The sequence below is a fragment of the Arachis hypogaea genome, chromosome 19, assembly GCF_003086295.3.
Source record: "Arachis hypogaea cultivar Tifrunner chromosome 19, arahy.Tifrunner.gnm2.J5K5, whole genome shotgun sequence".
Taxonomy (NCBI): domain Eukaryota; kingdom Viridiplantae; phylum Streptophyta; class Magnoliopsida; order Fabales; family Fabaceae; genus Arachis; species Arachis hypogaea.
In genome coordinates this window covers 132,427,316-132,434,292 of record NC_092054.1, presented here as the reverse complement: position 1 = coordinate 132,434,292, position 6,977 = coordinate 132,427,316, and the positions used below count along the sequence as shown (strand labels likewise).

At 39.6% G+C, this 6,977-nt stretch overlaps 1 pseudogene; it reads right to left on the bottom strand.

The window, feature by feature from the left end:
* Positions 1–4,573: 4,573 nt before the first annotated feature.
* On the bottom strand, positions 4,574–5,171 carry LOC112778774 (WRKY transcription factor 6-like; annotated as a pseudogene).
* Between the last annotated feature and the right edge of the window lie 1,806 nt (positions 5,172–6,977).

The window sequence follows — 6,977 nt, the reverse complement described above, 5'->3', positions numbered from 1 at the left end:
TCTCAAGCTGCTTCCACTGCATCACTTCTTTTATCTTTGAGAGGTCTACTACTATTCCTTCTCGACAAATCATGTGTCCCAAGAATGCCACTTTATTTGTCCAGAATTCATACTTTGACAACTTCGTATATAGCTTTCGTTCTCTCAGTATTTGCAACACCGTTCTCATATGCTCTTCATGCTCTTCCTCAGTGTTGGAATAAACGAGAATATTATCTATGAATACTACCACGAATTGGTCTAAGTATGGTCGAATAATACGATTCATTTAGTCTATGAATATTGCCGGAGCATTTGTTAGTCCAAACGACATAACGGTATACTCGTAATGACCGTATCGTGTTCTAAACGCTGTCTTTGGTATATCCGATTCCTTTACCCGAATCTGATGATAACCGGATCGTAGGTCGATTTTTGAATATACTGCCGCACCTTTCAGCTGATCCATTAGATCGTCTATCCGAGGAAGTGGGTACTTGTTCTTAACTGTAACCTTGTTCAACTGTCAGTAGTCTATGCACAGTCTCATTTCTCCGTCCTTCTTCTTTACTAGTAACACAGGGGCTCCCCAAGGTGATACACTTGGACGAACAAAATCATTCTCCAATAGTTCTTCCAACTGCTTCTTCAATTCTGCCAATTCCAATGGAGACATACGGTAGGGTGCTACCAAAATCGGTCCAGCTCCAGGTACCAAGTCGATGCTGAACTCAATCTCTCTTCGAGGAGAAAACTCGGGTATGTCTTCCAAAAACACGTCAGGAAAATCTCATACCACTCGGATCTGCTTTAGGTTTAATTCGCTGACACTCAAGCTAGCCGCTAATAGGACGTACCCCTTACATTCACTCTCGTTATAGATAATTCGCACAGAATATAGGTATAAAGCATGAAGAACTATTGATCCAGTACGTATATTATCAGAAGAAAAGATAACAGTTTTATCAAAATAGTCAAGAAGAATATGATTCTTAAATAACCAATCAAGCCCTAAGTTAATGTCTAAACCAAACAAAGGTAAACAGATTATGTGATGTAAGAAAAATCTACCTTCAATACTGAAGGCTACCTATCGACAAACAAGGTTGGTCAACACTTTATGTGAGGTGGGTATATTGACAACTAGGTCAAAACTCAGTCTAGAGAAAACTAATCCCAACTCACATGCAACAGTTAATGAAATAAAAGAATGCGACGCGCCAGAATTATACAGTACAGTTAAGGAACAAGTCTTGACATAACACTAACCTTGGAGCAAGGACATAGAACCAATAGCATCATCGGCAAACATAGCAATCATTTGCCCTTGTTGTAGTGCTCTAGCAGGATCTCGGTTAGACTTCTTTGGACAATCCTTCACAATGTGCTCTGTTTCTTTGCAAACAAAACAAGCGTGCGTTCTGAACTGATACGGCCTGCTGGAGTGATCTTTTGCGCACTGCCTACATGATTGATCCATGCGGCCTTGCTGGGGTTGCTTCCCAAGTAGGGGTGGCAGGAGTACTCGAACCCGCGGGTACCCGCCCCGCCCGTACCCGATCGGGGCGGGTTTAAATTCAACTTGAAGCGGGGCGGGTTCCAAACGGGTCAGGGCGGGGTCGGGTTCAGGATGGACCCGCTCCCGGAGTGCATATATATATATATATATATATATATATATATATATATATATATATATATTTTAGGAAGTAGGGTTGCCCACTCCTCTCCCTCATACCCACTTACCCAAAAATCCTCACCGTAGCCAACCCTCCTGTCTCCAACGAACCCAGCCAAGCTCCACTCCCTATTCACCTTGCTCACTGCCTCCGTCACTCACTGCTGTTGTCGCTCATTGCCGCCATCGCTCAGTTGCTCACCTCGCCATTCCACTCACCAAGCACACCGCTGTCGTCACCCGCTAACCCTCCTCATTCACCTCACTCACCTTGCTCAGTCTCTCACCTCACCGATCTCCCTCACCGAACTCACGTTGCTCCCACTTCTCTCGTTGCTGTCACTCTCCTCGACACTCGTATCTCCAATTTGCAGTCTCTGGTCCCTTCTTCCTCCGTTGTCGTCTCACTGGTAAGCAGCAAGCACTCCTCTCCTCAGAAAATTGTTGGTCATGCCAAGGGCCTCTCCATTGTGTGAAAGAAGAAATTTAAAAGAAGAAGGATGACAAGGGGTTCATGTGTGAATGTTGAGTTTGATCATTATCTTGAGGAAGAAAATTCATCCTCCAAATGATTCTAATTTTAATGTCTTGAAATAGTGGAAGAATAATCAGATGAAATTTAAATTTCTTGAAAATGATCCTAATTTTAGTGCAAGTGGTCGTATAATTTTTGCTCATCACGGAAAGCTCAAAGAAAGCATAATTGAAGCTTTGATGTGTGGCCAAAGTTGGTTGTGGGCAGCTTTAGGGAGTAAAGGCGATAAATTATTTAATATTCATTTATGTTAACTTTTTACTTAATACTAATTAATTTATTAATTGTTAACTCTTCGATTTTCAGGTTTGAATCTTGACCCCCAAACCTTTAATGATGATGAAGATGTTGAAAGTGATCAAGAATAAGGACTGAAGACTCTTATATTTAATGATGTAATATTTTTATTATGGTGTTAAATTTGTAGTGATCAAACATTAACTTTTTTTTTAATTTCAAGTTATTTGACATTGTATGAATCTTATTTTTGTATTTTAATTTAATTATGAATTTTAAATTTTTATCTTAATTTATTTATGAATATGTAAAAATTAAAATGTTATTTAATTTTTATAGGGACGGGTTAGGGTAGAGCAGTCTACTACCTGCGGGTAGGGGTGGGGTGGGTAGTAGTAGGGTCAAAGGAGGGCAGGACAGGGCAAAAACTCGCCCCTACCCACCCCACTGCCACCCCTATTCCCAAGATTCTACCTCGATCGACCTCCGTTTCCAAAAGTAGATCTACCAGAGGCGTTCCTAACTCGTTGACTACCGCACTGAGGTACTCTGAAATTCTTGAAAGGCACCTTCTGTTGAAAGCATGTCAGTGGAAGTTGTTAGTATTCCTTTGTGGCATGTTTTGACGACCCATTCTCATTGCCGTAATCTTTTTCTCATAGCCTTTCATAAGCTGGCTCTTGTTGACGAGTTCTGCGAAACTCCAAAGCTCCAAAGGCTTTAAAGAGTGCATAAGCTCATCGTGAAGTCCTCCTTCATACTTCAGACATTTCTATTCTTTAAAACTATCAGGATCTCATTAGCAGATCTTCAAAAAATGACACAGATCTTCGAACTTCTGAGTATACTCAGCTATTGACATGTTTTCTTGACTCAATTGCATCAATTCCATCTCCTTAGCTTCACAAACAGACTTCGAAAAGTATTTCTTATAAAACTCTTCATTCAAATCTTCCCAAAGAATCTCCTTCGTGTCTTGCCACCATAACCATTGCACTCAATGCCACCAATGTTCAGTCTCTCCTTCCAATATATATGTTGCAAACTCAATAAACTATATTTCGGATACTTGCTGCACCCTCAACGACTTCTCTATCCCCCTTAACCAGTTATCTGCCTCAGTTGCCACAAGCATTCCTTTGAAGTTGGGCGGGTTCACCTTCAGGAATATCGCCAAAGTCATCGGCTTGTCATTACTCTCAACACCTTCAACGCCATTACCATCCTCCGCACGTACCCCACTGCTACTCCTGTTACGCTCGCCGTTCCTATATCCCTAATGATCAATTGCTCAAACTGTAGTAGTCGCTGTTTCACGCATAGCCTCAGCCATGGTGTTCACTGCTGCCATAAAGGCATTGGAATCGCACGTTGGAACACCTCTCAGAACCTCACGTGTCTACCGCGACCTCGTCCCTGCATAACCATCTAGACCTTGTTCACACCCAACAATCAACATCAAGGTGATCATTCTCAACATTTCAAGTTAAAGTGTGAATAGTTCCTAAAATAGATACACACTAACAGCCATACAATATGTATCACGAGAATATCTTATAAACATGAGACACAACACTGAGTATGCAATGAAGCATGATTCAGTCTATTCTTCAGACTCTAACAAAAATAAACTACTCTGATACTAAATTGTAACGACCCAACAAAATAAAGGTTAAATTACACAGTTAGTCCCTATATTTTTACTGAAATTGTAAATTGGTCCTTACACTTTAAAAGTTTGTAATTGGATCCCTAAACAAAATTAAATTTTGTAATTTAGTCCCCACCATTCAAACAATTTAATTTAACAGAATATTCGTCAGTATATTTGCTATTTTAATCATGTGAGTTGCACGTGGTTGACAGTAAGAACTAATTTGTAATTTTAATAGAAGTATAGGGACTAAGTGTATAATGAGTAATTTCCAAAACAGCATACCACCCTTCACCCCATCCTCATCCCACCATCCACCATCCAAGTTCTGCCTTTACATTATCACCAAACCCAACCATCGACCCTCTACCTCCAACCCTAAATGCAACAACTCTCGACTGCTCACAACATCTTCAGCAGTGATGGGATCTTCGTCATCATCGTGCCGATTATGGAGGAGATGGCTGCCATTTTTGTTGTTGTTACCATCTCAAGTGCTGTTTGGTTTGTTGTTGTTGTTGTTGTTGTTGTTGTTGTTGTTGTTGTTGTTGTTGTTGTTGTTGTTACCTCCGATGATGGAGGAGATAGCGGCTGCAATAGGGGCGGTGAAGTTAGGATCGGTGGTGATGGCTGCAGTGACGGAATCAGCCAGGGATGGCGGCTATTGCTGTGGTTGGTTGGATTCCCGATTGGGAAGAGGTAGCAACTTGTTGAGACAATTGAAGACCGAAGAATTTTGATTGATTATGTAGGGGCTTAAGTCTCAAAGTTCTGCGGGTGACCTTGAAAATTGGGTAGCTGGAACAAAGGGACAACATTAAGAGGATGATGATACCTGATTGGAAGAGTGGAAGTATTATTAGTATTATTTGATGATGATAAGTTTTGTGTGAGGTCCAATGTGACAGTTGAAAATGGTACCGAAGCTGAAAGTGTTGCCATGCTTCAAGAAATAGAAGAAGTAGAGCACGATGGAAAAATAGCTCTTACTAGGAGGTTTGGGTTCATGATTTCATCTGCACTTGACATGAAACCTGATAGTAACATGGTGGTAGCTGCTGTGGTGGTTGATGCCATGGCCATGACTGCCAGTGAAGAAGGGAGGGGAAGAGGGGAAGAGGGGAAGAGAAAGAATAATGGAAGAAAAGAAAAAAGAAAAAGATGACATTATGGTAAATGTGTATTTTTTTTTACAGTAAATATTATTAAGGATCTAATTATAAATGTTAATTTTTTATAGGGATCTAATTATACATTTTTAAAGTGTGAGGAGTAATTTATAATTTCACTAAAAGTGTAGGAACTAACTGTATAATTTAACCTAAAATAAACTATACAAGAGAATTATATATTACTTAACAACAAAGAAGAAAATTAGTTTGAGCTTTATGATTGATCATTTCAATTATGTTTCTTGCTTTTTTTTCCCTTTGAAAAGAATCTTCATATACAGACATCTTATTAATCTGCTGTGATGGAGTAAATTATTTTCTCTTTTTGTTAATATGGTCGTTGCAGGCATATTGGTTGAGACTATTAACTTTAACATCGGAAACTTTTTTTTCTTTTGCTCGATAATAAAGTGCATGAGCTTTTTTATTAAGCTTGATCTGATCTTGAAAGATATATTCCTTAACCATAGTTTATTTACATAAGATCTTGACTTGCTGGTTGATGTACATTAAATACTTTTTAATTAGGACCTGAAATGCACATAATAAAAAGTTAAATAATATAAAAAATTTCAAATGTTTGGTATCATCTAAATTAATATCAATACTTGAATTAAGATGACTTATATATGAATAGATTCGCTCTTTGATTTGATTCTCAAGAGATATGTTTTTTTCTCTAATAAATCTATCTAATCCGCTAAGTAGTCAACAGAAAATTTAAATAACGTGAATAACGACGGACTAAAAATTTAGCCTAATAAAATAAAAAAAAAAATTCACTCAAATTACCTAACCAAAACATGCTATTCAGTAATTCAAAAAATATAACTATTTATTATATTCTAATTTACTAAAATACCAACTTCTCCTCCAAACCGTTTGCCATCACCGCCATCGTTTGGTCGCTAACCAACTCCGATCGTCACCATCGAGATCCTCTTCACTGCCGCTAGTTCATCAACAATGACCCTCATCAACGTCGCTTTCCTCCAGACCAGAAACAAACGGCACTGTCGGACTCCTCCTCGCCGTCGCTACTTGGCTTGCCACACACCGTCACCGACGTCGCTCACGCCTAGTAAAAATAACCATCTACTTAAGGAAAAAATAATCATCTGCATACCTAGTGAATTGAGCATCCAGCATATTTTAATTGTATATAATTGAACCCAATCTAATCCAATAGCCATCCACATAAGAATTAAAACAACCATCCGCATACCTACTAAAATGATCATCCTGAACTGGCCATTGAAGTAGCTTCACTGAAAGACGGTGGTGAAAACGACGCAACGACTAACACTACTGTTACTCTTTCAACGGTTTGACAACTACCGACGACAACCATCGATGAAGACGAAAGTTCTTCTCCAGTGACTCAAGTGAAAATCACGTAATTACTAACTCACGTGGCCATTGATGTAGAAAACAACGCAATGATTAATACTGATGCTGTTCCTTCAGCCGATGAGAATGAAGGATTGGAGGAAGAAGAAGAAATGATTAAAAGAGTAAAACTGTATAACATTTGTTAACCTTGTAGGAGGTGAATGAAGAGTGGTACAAAAACAGCGACAGCGGTGGTGGGAGGAGTGTTGGGCGCGAAGTGGCGTGGGGCTAACGACATTCAACGTTGGTTGCGGTGTGCGTGGAGGAAGCCGCGATGGTGGACGGCGTTCGACAGCGTTGCACCTTGCGGTGGTCGAAGCTATAGTGCCG